General features: G+C 42.8%; 1 long non-coding RNA gene across 1 annotated transcript; it reads right to left on the reverse strand.

The window, feature by feature from the left end:
* Positions 1-267: 267 nt before the first annotated feature.
* On the reverse strand, positions 268-2267 carry LOC142498561 (uncharacterized). The gene is made up of 3 exons (XR_012802476.1): positions 2203-2267; positions 756-833; positions 268-390 (listed from the first exon to the last, which is right to left on the reverse strand). It is a non-coding gene; the product is annotated as an uncharacterized LOC142498561 (long non-coding RNA).
* Positions 2268-15999: the final 13732 nt, after the last annotated feature.

A 15999-nucleotide genomic window follows, 5' to 3' on the forward strand; every position in this document is an offset into this window, starting at 1 on the left:
TGATGTTGAATTGTGGTACATTAGTCATTCTCAAGTAATTAGCTTGTGTTTGCTGAACAACTAATGCTTCGAATGAGGTGTTGATTTTTTGCAACTGTTTAGGCACTTCAATGAAGACTCTGTGGAGATGTGCCAATTGTGAAACTGTTTCTTCCTGCAGTGCAATCATCCTTTCCAGCACTGTCATCAGGTCAGAATGGCGACGATTTTCTGCTTCCACAATTTTTCCCTCAGAAGCTACAATTGCATCGTATGTAGTATTTGCTGGACGATTTGGCGGTAAAACAGTTTCAATTGGAACCTCTTCATGGTCACTTGCTTGTATTTGTGTGTCTATGGCGGCGGCGGCATCATCATCATCATCATCATCATAATCCTCTTCATCATGTTCTACAAATAAATGTACACATTATTAAATGGCATGTTAATCTCTGCTGTGTTACTATGTAATTCTACTGTGTCATAAGTAACAACTAACATGTTTCCATACGTTTTATAACCTCACATTAAAAACTACCTTGACTTAAGAATAATGTTTGGACTCAGTATGAAATATGAGTGAATGAAAACTTGCTGTAAACTCACAACTCCTACATGATAGTTAACATCACTAACACAATACATGTTGCCTTACACTTCATTTTCACTGACACTAAGTAATCCTATTTAAAGAATATGTGCAAAACAAATAATGAACATGACAACATAACATATAGAAGAGCACATATTATATGGCCACCAACTGATACACTCACCTTCTAGGTGTGTTGAGCTGGCTGACCCAGGTGAAGACACTTGTTCCGTCTCAGGTGACACATGTCCTTCAGGGGCAACTATATATAACAATAACATAAGTGTTACATTTACATGTGTAAATATTGAACAAACAGTTATTGTATGTTCTGTATTTATGAGTACCTAACAGCATCAGTTCCTTAACCCAAAATGTGTGTGTGAAAGTGAACATAAATAGTTGTAATAACAATGTACATGCCTGTGTACTTAGAACTTTTGAGTTCCCTAACATAAAACATACTATGTTTCTGCAGTAATGCGTGAGGATAAATAGATTAAATTTGTACATAAAAATCATATGTTGTGTAGTGCAGTATCATAATGTACATAACTATCATGAGATGACCATTCACAATGGTTATCATGAAGGTGGTCATATTGCAAAAAGTGTTGTTTTTGGTAGAGGATATGTGTGGTACATTAATATAAGATGTGGCACACCTGAATGTGGCTGTGACTCAACAAGACAACACATGCAGTGTGTGATAATGTGTCGTTGATAGTAGTTCAACTATAGATATGAGTGAACTAATGTGTGACGAACGCTTTGATAAGTAATGAGTTGTTGGGGCATTTAGTAGCTAAAGTGAAGCTTTCAAATGAGTGTGATTAACTTCAGTTGTGCTAGTCAGGTTGTAAGAACGGTATTCCCTTCCCCAAAAAGCCTAATTAGCCACACCTTTCAATTACTTGAAACAGGTGAAAATGGTGTGAACTAAGTTGACCCTAAAATGAGGCTGTAATTAGTGTGTGTGCTGAACCCCACCCCCTCTGTTGAAGTGTATGCTGTGATGAGATATTAATTGCAGCTGCTTTAACACAATGGTAGATGAGCTAAATAGTCATGTGCAGTTTTTAAGTTATGAAAACAATGACATAACATATGATACGTGTGCCTCATTATGCTGTCTGTATATGACTTAAAGCAAAAATGGACCTTTTCATTAACAACTATAGATGTGTTAGTGCAAGTGATGTTTGTAGGCCGTTGCATGCAATATATTTGATGCATGCTTAAAATAGGCAGTAATGTCATGTTTGTCGGAGTAAAATAAATAAAATACACAATAATATTATACATATTTCTGTTCTGTACCTGTAGCTAGTAATAATTTCTCATTAACATGTGTTACACATGTGTACTACCCTGTTGTTCCCCATCTTCGCCCACCATCAATTGCTTCCACTGCAGCAATGCATTTTGGGAATTCACATGTAAATGAGCACGCAATGGCACGTGCTATATTAGTTACTGCTTTTAGTAGGACTACAACATATATGTCTATTTTGAGATATATATATATACAGAATCAGACATATACATATATAGATGCAGGTATGCTTATATTGTGAAGACAGTATAAAAAGCAGTGTAAATATGCAAAATAACTGTAAGCAACGACACACCTGGTGGAAATTGTGAGGGATAAATTCCAATATCCCGGTCACCAGGTAAGCCTTCCACGACGACGGGAAGTAATTTTGCCCGAAGCAGCTCCTCCAATGGACTTAATATGAGACGTTGTGGTGTCGGCCCACCTCCAGTGCCAGTAGCATGCACGCGTTGGTGTTGTATTTTCTTTTTCAATTTGGACCTAATATCATCAAATCTCTTGTGACAATTCCGCTTGTCCCTCACATGATTCCCACACGCATTGACACCAATGACTATTGTGTCCCACATTTCTTTTCTGCTTGCTGAACTTGTCCGCCCTTGAAAAACATATAAAATATATGAGGTAAATTAATAATAATAGAAGCACCAGTTTCCTACACTGCTAGCTGTTCCAAGAGATAGCAAACATGCTGTTTTAGGTGTAATATGTGAAGCACATGAGCATTCACTACTAAACCTATACATGTAAGCAAGGTTGCATTCATATTGTATGCAGTTATGGCAAATTGACCGCCTGTGTTTAGTTGTCCTTGTAAGGCATGATAAAAAGCTGTGTTTCCAGACTAATTAACATAGAAAGATATTCTGAACCTATATTTGCATATGAACAAAACTCAGATGACCTAGGATCACATGTATTTGAATAATAAATGTAAAGGTACACTTACCTAGTAAATGTCCATATATACTGTCATAGTGCTCCAGAATGCCAGTGACAAGAGCTGTATTTTCCTGGTCATTGAAGCGAGGATTACGTGGCTTCTCCACACGTTTCTTCCGAGCAGGTTTAGGGTCAGAGCTTGGCTGGTGCTGACTGGACTCTCCTTGTTCCAATGGAAGAGCCTCCAAAAGCTGCCCACCAGCAAGCACGCCACCACCATCCACCCCATCAGCAACTGCGCCACCAGCAGCACTCACAGCACCAGCACTCCCACTCCTAGCACCAGCACTCCCACTCCTAGCACCAGCACTCCCACTCCCAGCAACAGCACTCCCACTCCCAGCAACAGAACTCCCACTCCCAGCAACAGCACTCCCACTCCCAGCAACAGCACTCCCACTCCCAGCAACAGCACTCACACTCCCAGCAACAGCACTCACACTCCCAGCAACAGCACTCACACTCCCAGCAACAGCACTCACACTCCCAGCAACACCACTCGGTGCACCAGCAACATCACTCTCCTGAACAGTACGTTCACTCCGACGCGTACTCCCACGAGTAGCACTCCCACTCCCACCAGCATCACTCTTCCCACGCTTTGCGGGCATACTTCCAGCACTCACAAAAAACAGACAAGAAATGTACAGCCAATCACACGAAACACTTCCACATATAAAACAAGACAAAGATGTAAACAAAACAACAATGGACAAAGCTCACCCAATACACAACAAGTCTCTCAGTCAATATGCAAATCTTCAATCAGCCAGCTCTGTGCGTCTCTCTCTCTCTCACTCCCAACAACACAGAGAATGATTAGCAGTACACGTTGCCTTTAAATATGGCGCGCAATCCAATACATGCTTGTTTCGCCTGATTCAGCAAGATTTGTGATTGGGCAACCTAACAGCACCCCGCCACGCACGCCGATACACCTGTGTGTGATCGGCTAATCATCGTGAGAGTGGGCGGATTTGTTTTCGGGTTGATTTTGAATGTATTCGGCACTTACTGCATACGGAGAGGAAAAATCGCCAATAACATGACTAATCGGTAAGATTGCCGATTTCACATAATCGACGCTTACTGCATGAGGCCCTAAGTCCCTTACCTGGTCTCCGGAGGATTCTGGCTTCGCATTGCCATTGTCATGGTCAAAAGACGCCACGGGGTCACATGACATCATGACGTCATGAGACGCCGGAGAACAGGTAAGGAGGGGGCCAGCAGTGGGAGAGCAGGCATGGGGGGCGCGGACAGAAAGGTTTACGCACCCCTGATCTAAATCAACATTTACCCTTGTTAAAGTTAGTCTACTTTAGGGGTGTGTGTTGGAGTTGTTATAAAATGAAATAAACGTAATACCTTCCTCCATTTATACATACACTGACAGGGCCGACTGGCTGGCGGTGCCATAGGTGTCACTGCACTGAGCCCCACAATAATTACACTGATTGCCGTGGGAGAGCGCGGGGCCTCTGTGACTCTCTTACCTTCTCCTTTGCGACGTCTTCCTGCAGTGTCCCTCATCGTGGCGCTGCGACATCAAATGGCATGACGTTGCCATGACAATGGTGCGTCTCAGGACGTCGTGGTGTTATGCGGCGTCACATTGTTATGACAACGGGACGTCCTGAGGCACCGCGTTACCATGAAAACATGACGCCGCATGATGTCACTACGTTACGTGAACTCCCATTGTGATGGCAAACCGACGCCATTTGACGTCGCAGTGCAATGATGAGGGACACTGCATGAGGACATCGCGAAGGAGCAGGTAAAAAAAATGCTCCGCGCCAGTTCCCTGCACTGAGCCTCGCAATATTACCGGCTGATCCTGCATACACAAATAATGTCAACAAGAAGTATAGAAGAATTGGTTTTATAGGAGGAGATAGGGAATAGTGAGGAATTACGTGACCCACGTAAAACATTATATGATGTTATTTATTATCGAATTCTGCTTATTTTACTACCACTTTTTTAACTTCTGTAGTGGGAAAATCTCCACCAGTTCTGGCTTCCACAAAGAATCTCTGGGAAATAACACCTGTCGCCCCAAAGGCATCTCCCTAAGAAGAGAGGCTCCCCAATATGCCTTCACTGCCCCTGTCTACTAAGCCAGCGTGGAAGGGGTTAACAGCATGAGAACAAGAGGCACTTCAGACCCCTGGAGTACATCAGCTCCTCCCCCTTACATGTCTGATTGAGGCACTGTGTGTTGCCATGCTGCTTTATTTCATTTCCACAAAAAATCTCTGGGACATAACACTTGAGTTGCCCCAAAAGTGTCAGCCTTTGGTTTCTGCCAAAAGGAAGCCAAAGGGTGTCACCATTTGCTGCTGTTTGGTAATGTTACAGCTGCTCTTTTGCCCATAAAACTCACCAATCCACTCATCCCCTGTACCCAATGTCAACTTGAGGCAGGGCCTCTTCTAACTCAATTTTAATCCTGTCTGTAAATGGTATAATCGTATCTCTGACTGCCCATTAAATATCTGTAAAATGAATGTGTATAACACTTGTTCATTTAATGCAACCATGTATTATTATAACTCTGACTTTTCTTGTCTGTCTCTTATGTAACAAAAACCACTATATTTAATTGTACTTCTCAAATTGACTATAAAGTATTGTGATGCCCCTTAACTGGAGGCCTTGATGATGATAATTTAAGTCAGATAGTCTTACTCCATGGAAACTAAAGAGAGAAGCAGGAGAATTTCCAGCTCAGAGGAGAAGGTAATACATGATTAAAGTAGTAATTAGAACAGGCCTGAAGAAGAGCACTGAAAGTTGGTCCTACTGTATTATGGGCAAAATATGTAACAAAACCCCCAATTTTAAGAAATGATAAATACTTGTAAGTACTCTTTATATTGGATGAACTTACTGGAACACATGGACCGTGTCAGCTATTTTAGCTGCTTCTCTCTTCTTCTTTCTCTTTTCTTCTCTTGCCTACCTCCTCTGTCCCTTTCCCTGCTATTTCCCCTTCCCCTGCCCGCAGCGATCCCTCTGCGGCAGTCTCTGACGTCACCCCGGCGTCAGCACGCGCTCCCCGCAAGACACGCGCACCCACGTGGTCTCCCGTTCCCTGCTGCAGTGTCCCCTGCTCACGGCCCTCCTTGATCTCCGCTCCTGTTCCCTTACCTCCGCTGGCTTCCCCCTCTGGTTTCCCCTCATCCTCGGCGGGTGCGCGCGCCTCGTGACGCAGCCTGTGCGCGCGCACTCTAACCTTACAGAGGGCGCGCACACACGCTCCTCTTGTAGGCTCTCTCAGACTCCTGGCTCTTCCTCTCATGCACTGCAGGCTATCTCCCTCACTGCCTCACCTGTCTCCTCCTCTTCTCCTCCTCACCTATCCCGGCTGTCTCCCACTTCACCCTCTGCTCCTCCTCTAGCTCCTATTGGTTTTCCCTCCTTTATAACCCCTGTCTGTCCTTTCTCTCATTGCTCTGCATAGTTCTTTGTAACCTCTGTGTGTGCAGTAATATGCTTGGCTCTCCTGTGTTTTCCAGCCTCTGTTCCTGCTCCTGCTTACCCCTGGATTTCCCTGGCTTGACCTCTGCTCGTACTGGATTACTCTGCTCGCTGTTGCCCTTGAACCCTGCTTTTGGACACGACCTTGCTGACTTCTGTGATCCCTGGACTCTGGCTTACGAACATTACGATTCTGATCTCTATACCCCTGGACTCTGGCACACGGATATCACTACTCTTACTCTGAACTCCAAAGGCGTTGCAAGTATCACTAACCATCTCTCTACAGGCCCGGCAACGCCATACCACACTCCGGGCACGCCCTCACTGCTGTGGGTGCGTGGTAATACCCTTCCCACCTCAGTACTGGGGACTGGCCAGGTCTGCGGGCATACAGGCGTGACATTCACCAAGATGACCCAACCAAAAATAATTCATAATTGTGATGATATTTTAACCGATTATATAGAATACGGAGTTCACACAGTGCATACAGGGATCCAGACTCTTGGCTGTACAAGTTCCAGCCCTCCCACAGAGGTTTGAGCCACTTCCATCCGGCTTGCTCGAGTGGGATTTGTGCTGGAAGTACAGAACACCGGCGATTGTGGTGGACTACTCAACACGGGTCCTGCAAGAAGCCGCAACATGGAAGTAACAACTGAGTTTTGCCGAGCAAGCCAGCCCTAGCGCGGGACTGATCTGTGAGCCTCAGCATATACCTCCTGCGCCTACCATTTGTTTGAACTGGTTACCTATGCACTGGCCTCTACTGGACTTATATAATTTTATATGTTAGTTTTTACTTGTTACTATTTTACTTGTTTATTACATATATCTTGACCCTTGGTGCGCTTCTGTGTTTATTTTTCACAGAGTGAAAAGATAGTTTAGCAAAAATCCCTTTCAACTGAGATTTGCTATTCGGGTGAAAATCCTTTGAAAGATAACTTTGGGGCTGCTTCGGGTGTCTCTTCATCATATATAAAATTAAGAGGAGAGCTTCTGTATTTTATCACAATTTATTTGTGCAAAAGCTGCCTCTTCGGATATAATAGAATATGGCCCTAAGGAGGTAAATATCAAAGCTTGCTGGCTGCAAAACCAGGCACAAAAAGAACATCAGATTTATAAATAACAAAATTAATCTGTATTAATGTAAATTTTATTTTTTCCCCCAGTTATGCAGCTGGGAGACTCTACTGTCAATTTGCTTATATGGTGTTTTAGCGCTGGCAGCTACACGCCAACGCATGTTTTGTAATAAATAAGAAAATGCATGCTTGCGTCAAATTTACAAATAAACTAGTAATTGACATCTTATTTATATTTGTTGACATAATGATGAACACAAGTCTGTGCTGTGAATGTTCATAAATGAAACAGATTATATTATATTAATGTGTGTGTGTGTTTGAGGTATTAGTAATACAATTTATATATTTCAGAGTAGATCCCAAGAGGATCAAGAAAGGCTCCCTCATATATCGAGCACTCAATGTTAGGATACTATAGTGAGACTTACAATAGTCTATTGGTATCAATACCTTTAAGTAGGACAGAATGTGGCCCTTCTCAACCGGATAAGCTCAGAAAAAATAATAAAATTTTATTAAGTAATTAAAATTGATCAGGATTAAAAACACATATAAGACATTCAAACATTAAAAAACCCCATACTGAAGTGGTTAGGTGAGCTGGCGATGAATCAATATGGTATGCTCACCACAGACGTCTAAATAGCGAATGTAACTGTAAGTGGACAAGCAGGTAAGTATTCTCCTTCAAACCTATATGGTGGAGGGAGGGGTATCAGAGGTGTAGTCTCTATAGCTGTGTTATCAAGTATTGGCATATGTTATGTAGGTTATCCCCTGTCCTAGGGTACAATGCACCATATATGCTGAGTGTGGCTTCAGAGGGACAGAACAGATGAGGGATAAATGCTTTAGTCACTCATATAATGTTTCTGTTATCCCTAAGAGGTCTGTGCGGTCTCGCCGCAAGCTGTACTTGCTCAGTGTTGTGTCAAATTGACACTATATGTTTCAAAAATGGCGGCTTGTGGTACACAGTGTATTATATATTGACTCTAGGATATAGTCACCACATAGATAACACAGGTATATGCGAGGGGGCTCCGTTTCCAAGGAGACCAATACAACAATATTGCGGATTCTAATATCTCATGTGTAATGCACAATGGTAAGCTGGATGCCCCCACCGCGGGCAAAACCACCTTAAACACACGTATAATTCGCTGGGTGTCCTGTCTCAATACAAGCCTGTCTTCCAAACACTGCTGTCTCTGCTCGCAGACGCTGCCACTTCTGATGATGTCACCCGTGACGTCACCACGTCCCGACGATCGTTTCGCGTAGACTGACACGCTTCTTCAAGGGGAGGAGTGTATTCCCTTGCTATACCGGTGAGTATTTATAGGGAGAATTATCCCGCCCCTCTAGGTCATGGGGGCGTGGTTACTGCCCGAGATCCTATCGGGTCAGGAAGAGGATACTTCGCCATTGTGCGAAGTGTCTATGCGCTGTAGTATTAACCTCTTGTAGGACTTGGTGGCAATAGTATTAATGTTAGCTGTGGAATATATAGGTTTATCACTGAAAATTGGGACTATGACTTGTTAGTGTGTGTCCCAAAGTGAACATCCAATCATCACATGTTATAATTAATGGGTTGAACAAGAGATGTAATTGACTGATGAAATGCCTGTATGTAAAAAAAAATTGATGAAAATAATAATTGTAAAGGATTGAATAAGTGAGTAAATAAATAATAAATATATGCATATTTCTCAAATGGTCTGGTGTCCAGTTTATTGAGTGATATATATGTATGTGGGCAGAGATGAGATGAAAGTAAATTTGTGTAGGATTGATAGCTGTCTTAGAGACCTGCCTGTATTGGTCAATACAGGTCAACAGTACTTAAGGTATATTTAGCTGTGTTTATATCAGGATAAACTTCCTGTCTAGTGAAATAAATAAATAAAAATGATGATATATAGGTTGTGTAGGAGTGATCTCTCATTAAGACCTGCCCATAAGGTCAATACAGGTCAAAATTACTTAAGGTATATTTAACTAAAAGACATTCTGATATAACATGTCATGCTCCAAATACTGTGAATGTTAATGTGACTTGGAAGTTAAGTGTCAAGTGATGGGGGTGGTAGTGAGTATATAAAAATGTCTAGTGAAATAAATAAATAAAAATGATATATAGGTTGTGTAGGAGTGATCTCTCATTAAGACCTGCCCATAAGGTCAATACAGGTCAAAATTACTTAAGGTATATTTAACTAAAAGACATTCTGATATAACATGTCATGCTCCAAATACTGTGAATGTTAATGTGACTTGGAAGTTAAGTGTCAAGTGATGGGGGTGGTAGTGAGTATATAAAAATTTATGTCATGTGAGGGGAGTGGTGAGTGATAGTGAGTATGAGGGTTATGGGGTATATTCAAATGTATCACTATCAAATATGATGGATATGCTATAGTTATAGACCGTAACTATACTTTTAAAGTAGTGAGTGTTATTTCATCAGTCAATAAATATATACATCTATAGTGTCAGACCCATATAGGACACTGTGTATCCTCTTGCGGTGTAGCAGTGATGTTATTCTAGATAAAAGGGGAATATATGAAGCCCTCGTTGAGACCCAGGGGTGAGAGGGTCCGGAGTTGGTAGATCCAACGACATTCTTTCTGAAGTAGTCGTTTGTCCCAATCACCCCCTCTAGGGTCCCTGGGTACATATTCGATGTCACAAAAGTGCATGACTCTCGAATCCCCTTTGTGATGTTCGATTATATGTCTGGCTACCGGTGTGTCAGTAGAGTTCCGTACATTTCCTATATGTTCCAAGATTCTGGTCTTTAGAGGTCTGTGTGTTTTTCCAACGTATTTAAGGCCACAGTCGCAGTTCATCAAATATATTGTACCTACAGTGAGACAATTGATGAAGTCTTTTATCTGAAAAGTTTTGGAATTGGATGAGTCAAAGAACTGTTTAGTCACTGGCATATTGCTACATGCTTTGCACCTCGAGTATGGGTATGATCCACACGGTTTTGTGCCTAACCAAGTTTTCTTATAAGTTTGTTTGAAGTGGCTATGCACTAGTCTATCTTTCATGTTCGGACTACGTCTGTAGCCTATGCTAGGATATTCTTTGAGGATTTTTTGCAAATCTGTATCCTCTCTGAGGATATGCCAGTGTGTATTGAGAATATTTTTGACTTCCCGCCATTGACTGTTGTATGTTGAGATGAATCGAATGGTTTCATCTTTCGATTCTCTTTTTTTATTTATCAACAGTTTTGATCTTGGTTCTGTCAGAGCTCTGTGATATGCTTTTTTCAGTATTTTGTTGCTGTATCCTCTCATTTTGAATCTTAGAAACATTTCCCTAGATTGTTTGGTAAACTCAGATGTGGTGGAACAGTTTCTTCGTAATCTCAAAAATTGACCTATCGGTATATTATTGGTGATATGTTGGGGATGGTGGCTGTTGGCCATTAGAAGGCTGTTAGTGGCTGTGGGTTTCCTGAAGATTGTGGTTTCTAGGTACCCATCAGAAGATCTAGAGATATAGAGATCTAGAAATTCTATTCTCTGTCTATCCACATGTGATGTCAATTTCAAGTTGTGAGAATTTAGATTCAGCGTATTAATGAATTCATACAGCAGATCCTCTGTTCCTTTCCAGATAAGAAAGATGTCATCTATGTATCTGACCCACAATTCCACACATTCAGTGTATCGTTCTTGTGTTTCTATGAAGACCACTGTTTCCTCCCACCAGCCTAGGTATAAATTGGCATAGGTGGGAGCACATGTGGTCCCCATAGCTGTTCCTTGTATCTGATGATACATGATGTTATTGAACAGAAAGAAATTGTGGGTCAGTACATAGTCCAATAGTTTGAGAACAAATGTATTATGGGATGTGCAATCAGTGCTTCTTGCTTTGAGGAAGTGCTCTACTGCTCTGATGCCATAGTCGTGTGGGATGCTTGAGTATAATCCCTCCACATCTAAGGTTACCATGATAGTGTTCATGTCTAAACTGACATACTCAATTTTCCTAAGTACATCTGTTGTGTCTTTGACATATGAAGGCAAACTTTCTACAAATGGTCGCAGAAAGTGATCAAGATACACACTCGTATTTGAAGTCAGGTTGTCTATGCCGGACACAATCGGTCTACCTGGAGGTGGTATCGTTTTTTTGTGTACCTTCGGTAGGTGATAGAATGTTGCTATTTTAGGGTTTTTGGGTAGCATAAAGTTGAACTCTTTTTGTGATATCAGTTTTTCATCTAATCCCTCCTTGAGTATGTCTGTTAGTTGTCTAAGGTATGTAAGAGTAGGATTGGTTTGTAGGATAGAGTAACAATTTTTATCAGAAAGTAGACGTTTACATTCCTCTACATAGTCTGTCTGGTTCAAGATGACAATATTCCCACCTTTATCGGATGGTTTGATTATTATATCTTTATCTTGTTCCAAGTCTTGGAGGGCCAATCTCTCAGAGTAGGTCAAATTTTGTTTGTTTTTATGACTATGTAATCTTTGTATATCGTGGGTTACAAGTTTATTGAATACATCTACATTGGTACTGCAATCAGAAGGGGATGTGAAGGTGGATTTATTTTTGAGATCTGTGAAGGGACCTTCCCCAGGGGGTCTTAGACTTTCGTCTTCGAATTGTTCAAGGATATCAATTGTGTCTAACTGTTGTGTGTTTAGGAGTTCCATTGGAGTGTTCATGCTTCTCCACTGTCTGCGTTTCTTAAAAAATTTGTGCAATGACAACTTTCGGCAGAAAAGATTTAAATCCTTGACACATTCGAAATGGTCTAATTGATTGGTTGGGCAAAATGATAAACCCTTTGTTAGGAGGTCGGTGTGGTTTTTACTCAAATTTTTTTTAGACAAATTGATCACCTGCGTCTCCTCATTCGTCTGGACCTCCTGGGGGGTTCCTTGTAGGCCCACCTTTGTCTGTCCCGTAAATAGTCCTCCCTTTCCCCTCCGGGTTTTCCTCTTGCGGCTGGTATAGGAAATAGGCCCGGATTCTCTAAAAAAGTCTCCGCCCTTTGGGGTAGGGGAAAAGGAATATCAAACCCTGTATTGGAAATGTGTGTACCTGTGTCTGCTTCTGTGTCACTAGCTGAGACCTCCCACTCGGTGGAAGATTCTTGTGTACGAGGATAGGGATTGTAGCGTCGATATCTACTTTTGAAATGGAAAATCTTTCCCTCTTTGAAATCTTCGTAGTCGCGGACAAACTTTTTATGTTTTCTGTCTTTAATATCTTTTTTAATTTTTTCTATGCTTATTTTAAGTTTGTTCTCCAACTCTTCAAAGATTGGGTCAGGTTTCCATTTATTGATGTCTGCCAAAAGGACTTTGATTTCAGCTTTCACTGTGTCTAGTTTTTTAGTCTCATAGTCTACCAGTAGGCCCATCAGTTGTGCTGAGCATTGTAATAAGATCTTGTTCCAGTTGGCGAGAAAATTAGTATCAGTTATTTGGTGAGAAGGTGGTAGCTTGACTCTTAGTCCCCTTGGGACTAGTTCTGTCTTAATGTAATTCTCCAAACTCACCACTTCCCACCAAATTTTGGTTCGTGAGCTATAAGTTCTTTCTAAGTCCCTGAAAACACTTTTGATATCCGCTACTGGGGTCTCTGTGTTAGGTGCAGTTGTAACCGAAAAAGTTTCTTTTGCTTCATTCATCCATTCGTCAAAATTATGGTCATCTGTCAAAAAACTCATCGTCATGTGTCTTGTCTCACAGTAAGTCTAAAGTGCACCTCGCACAATATGGATCAGAAGATTTTTACAAGGTAGATTCTGGAGAATCGGGAGCTGGTTTAAATAATGAACATTAGCTGTTCCATAACCATTTGTTAGAAAAGGGTGAATAAACCGCTCATCCGTGTGTGTTATTGGTGCTTAAATGCGATATGTAACAGGTGCTCTGAGGGAAAAAGGAATATATTTCAGAGTAGATCCCAAGAGGATCAAGAAAGGCTCCCTCATATATCGAGCACTCAATGTTAGGATACTATAGTGAGACTTACAATAGTCTATTGGTATCAATACCTTTAAGTAGGACAGAATGTGGCCCTTCTCAACCGGATAAGCTCAGAAAAAATAATAAAATTTTATTAAGTAATTACAATTGATCAGGATTAAAAACACATATAAGACATTCAAACATTAAAAAAACCCATACTGAAGTGGTTAGGTGAGCTGGCGATGAATCAATATGGTATGCTCACCACAGACGTCTAAATAGCGAATGTAACTGTAAGTGGACAAGCAGGTAAGTATTCTCCTTCAAACCTATATGGTGGAGGGAGGGGTATCAGAGGTGTAGTCTCTATAGCTGTGTTATCAAGTATTGGCATATGTTATGTAGGTTATCCCCTGTCCTAGGGTACAATGCACCATATATGCTGAGTGTGGCTTCAGAGGGACAGAACAGATGAGGGATAAATGCTTTAGTCACTCATATAATGTTTCTGTTATCCCTAAGAGGTCTGTGCGGTCTCGCAGCAAGCTGTACTTGCTCAGTGTTGTGTCAAATTGACACTATATGTTTCAAAAATGGCGGCTTGTGGTACACAGTGTATTATATATTGACTCTAGGATATAGTCACCACATAGATAACACAGGTATATGCGAGGGGGCTCCGTTTCCAAGGAGACCAATACAACAATATTGCGGATTCTAATATCTCATGTGTAATACACAATGGTAAGCTGGACGCCCCCACCGCGGGCAAAACCACCTTAAACACACGTATAATTCGCTGGGTGTCCTGTCTCAATACAAGCCTGTCTTCCAAACACTGCTGTCTCTGCTCGCAGACGCTGCCACTTCTGATGACGTCACCCGTGACGTCACCACGTCCCGACGATCGTTTCGCGTAGAAGCGTGTCAGTCTACGCGAAACGATCGTCGGGACGTGGTGACGTCATCAGAAGTGGCAGCGTCTGCGAGCAGAGACAGCAGTATGTCCCGGGACATACTATATAATAGTGATGTACCGGGTACCCGGAAATTACCCGGTAAACAGCCTACCCGGCCATATTTAAGGTACCTACTGCACCGACACACTTTATTCGAGCAAATGCCCAGTTTGTAACTGGCAGATACCTGGAATGCGCCACTCCTCACCTCTGACAAGCCCCGTTGTGTTTGCCTTCCCAGCCTGGGTTCATGCCTGGCTGACGGGCGGCTGATCTGTTAAATGATAATGATTAGGATTTAATAGGCAGCAATGCTTCGTGTGTCTACCAGATGGCATAAATTAATGAATTGTAATGCAGTATATATATATATACTGTGCAGTATTGCAGCCAGTGGGAATAAAATGCTTCAATCCCTACCTAGAAAATACCTCAATGCACTCGGGCAGAAAACAGTCACAAACCTCAATACACCCGGGTATACCCGAATTCGTGGGACTAGCCGAGCTCGAATAAAGTGTGTCGCCAGTGTAGAACCGGCCGAAGGCGCTGGGAACCAGTGCCGGGTAATTTCCGTTCTGCTCTGCTCCCTCGGTCCTCCTCTTGGAGAACAAAAGGAGCAGAGCAGCAGAAGACTTACCTGCAGCCTGCGGTGGATGGTGAGGAGGATTGCGGCGGACGGTGAGGAGGAGTGCAGCGACATCCTGCTGGTGGTTGGAGCAGCAGAAGACATCCTTCAGGCGGTCGCAGCAGATGACGAAATTCTTCAGCCGGTGTGAGCAGCGGAAGACATCCTTCACAGCCGGTGCCGGTGGGATCAGAGGAACATGTGACCGGAGCAGGAGCGTTACTATTGGATAACCAGGGATGAGCTGCACCGGAAGCCAGAAGTCACGCTCCTCCCCGGCTGTCCAATAGTAACGCTCCTGCTCTGGTCACATGTTCCTCTGCTCCCACCGGCACCGGCTGTGAAGGATGTCTTCCGCTGCTCCCACCGGCTGAAGAATGACGTCCTCTGCTGCCTCCGCCTGAAGAATATCTTCCGCTGCTCCCACCGCCACCAGAATGTCGCTTTGGTCCTCCTCACCCACCGCCGCGGTCTTCCTCACCCTCCGCCGCCAGCTGCAGGTAAGTCAAAACTACCTGGCCGGGTACCTGGGTAATTTTTTTTCCAGGTACCAGTTACTAGGTCCTTTTTGGGACCCGGGACATCACTACTATGTATCATGCTATCTGGATAGAACCAGCAATCTTAGGCAGGACACTATCAAGTTTTTTATAACTTCCAGGAAACCATTTAGGCTGCCAAAGATTAACACTATTCAAGGTTCAGCCAATCTGGTATAGACATAGCACAATTCAAAAGGCATTCCATTAGCCGGGCGACAGCAAGGGCGGATTTTCAAATGCCCCAGGCACTTAGCTGTGGTGGGCGCCTCTTTCTCTTCTGAATCTCGTCAAATGACGCCACGGACATCAGCAACGTGATGTCGCACGGTGTTGCGTTGTCATGGTAGCGCAACATCAGGACTTTATTTGACATCGCGACGTCACGTTGCCATGGCAACGAGACGTCTTGATGTCGTGTTGATGACGGAAGCCGCAATTCGAAAGGAGAAGGAGCACGGCAGCAAGGAGGCGGCCGCCA

This window comes from Ascaphus truei, chromosome 7, assembly GCF_040206685.1.
Source record: "Ascaphus truei isolate aAscTru1 chromosome 7, aAscTru1.hap1, whole genome shotgun sequence".
NCBI classification, from domain to species: domain Eukaryota; kingdom Metazoa; phylum Chordata; class Amphibia; order Anura; family Ascaphidae; genus Ascaphus; species Ascaphus truei.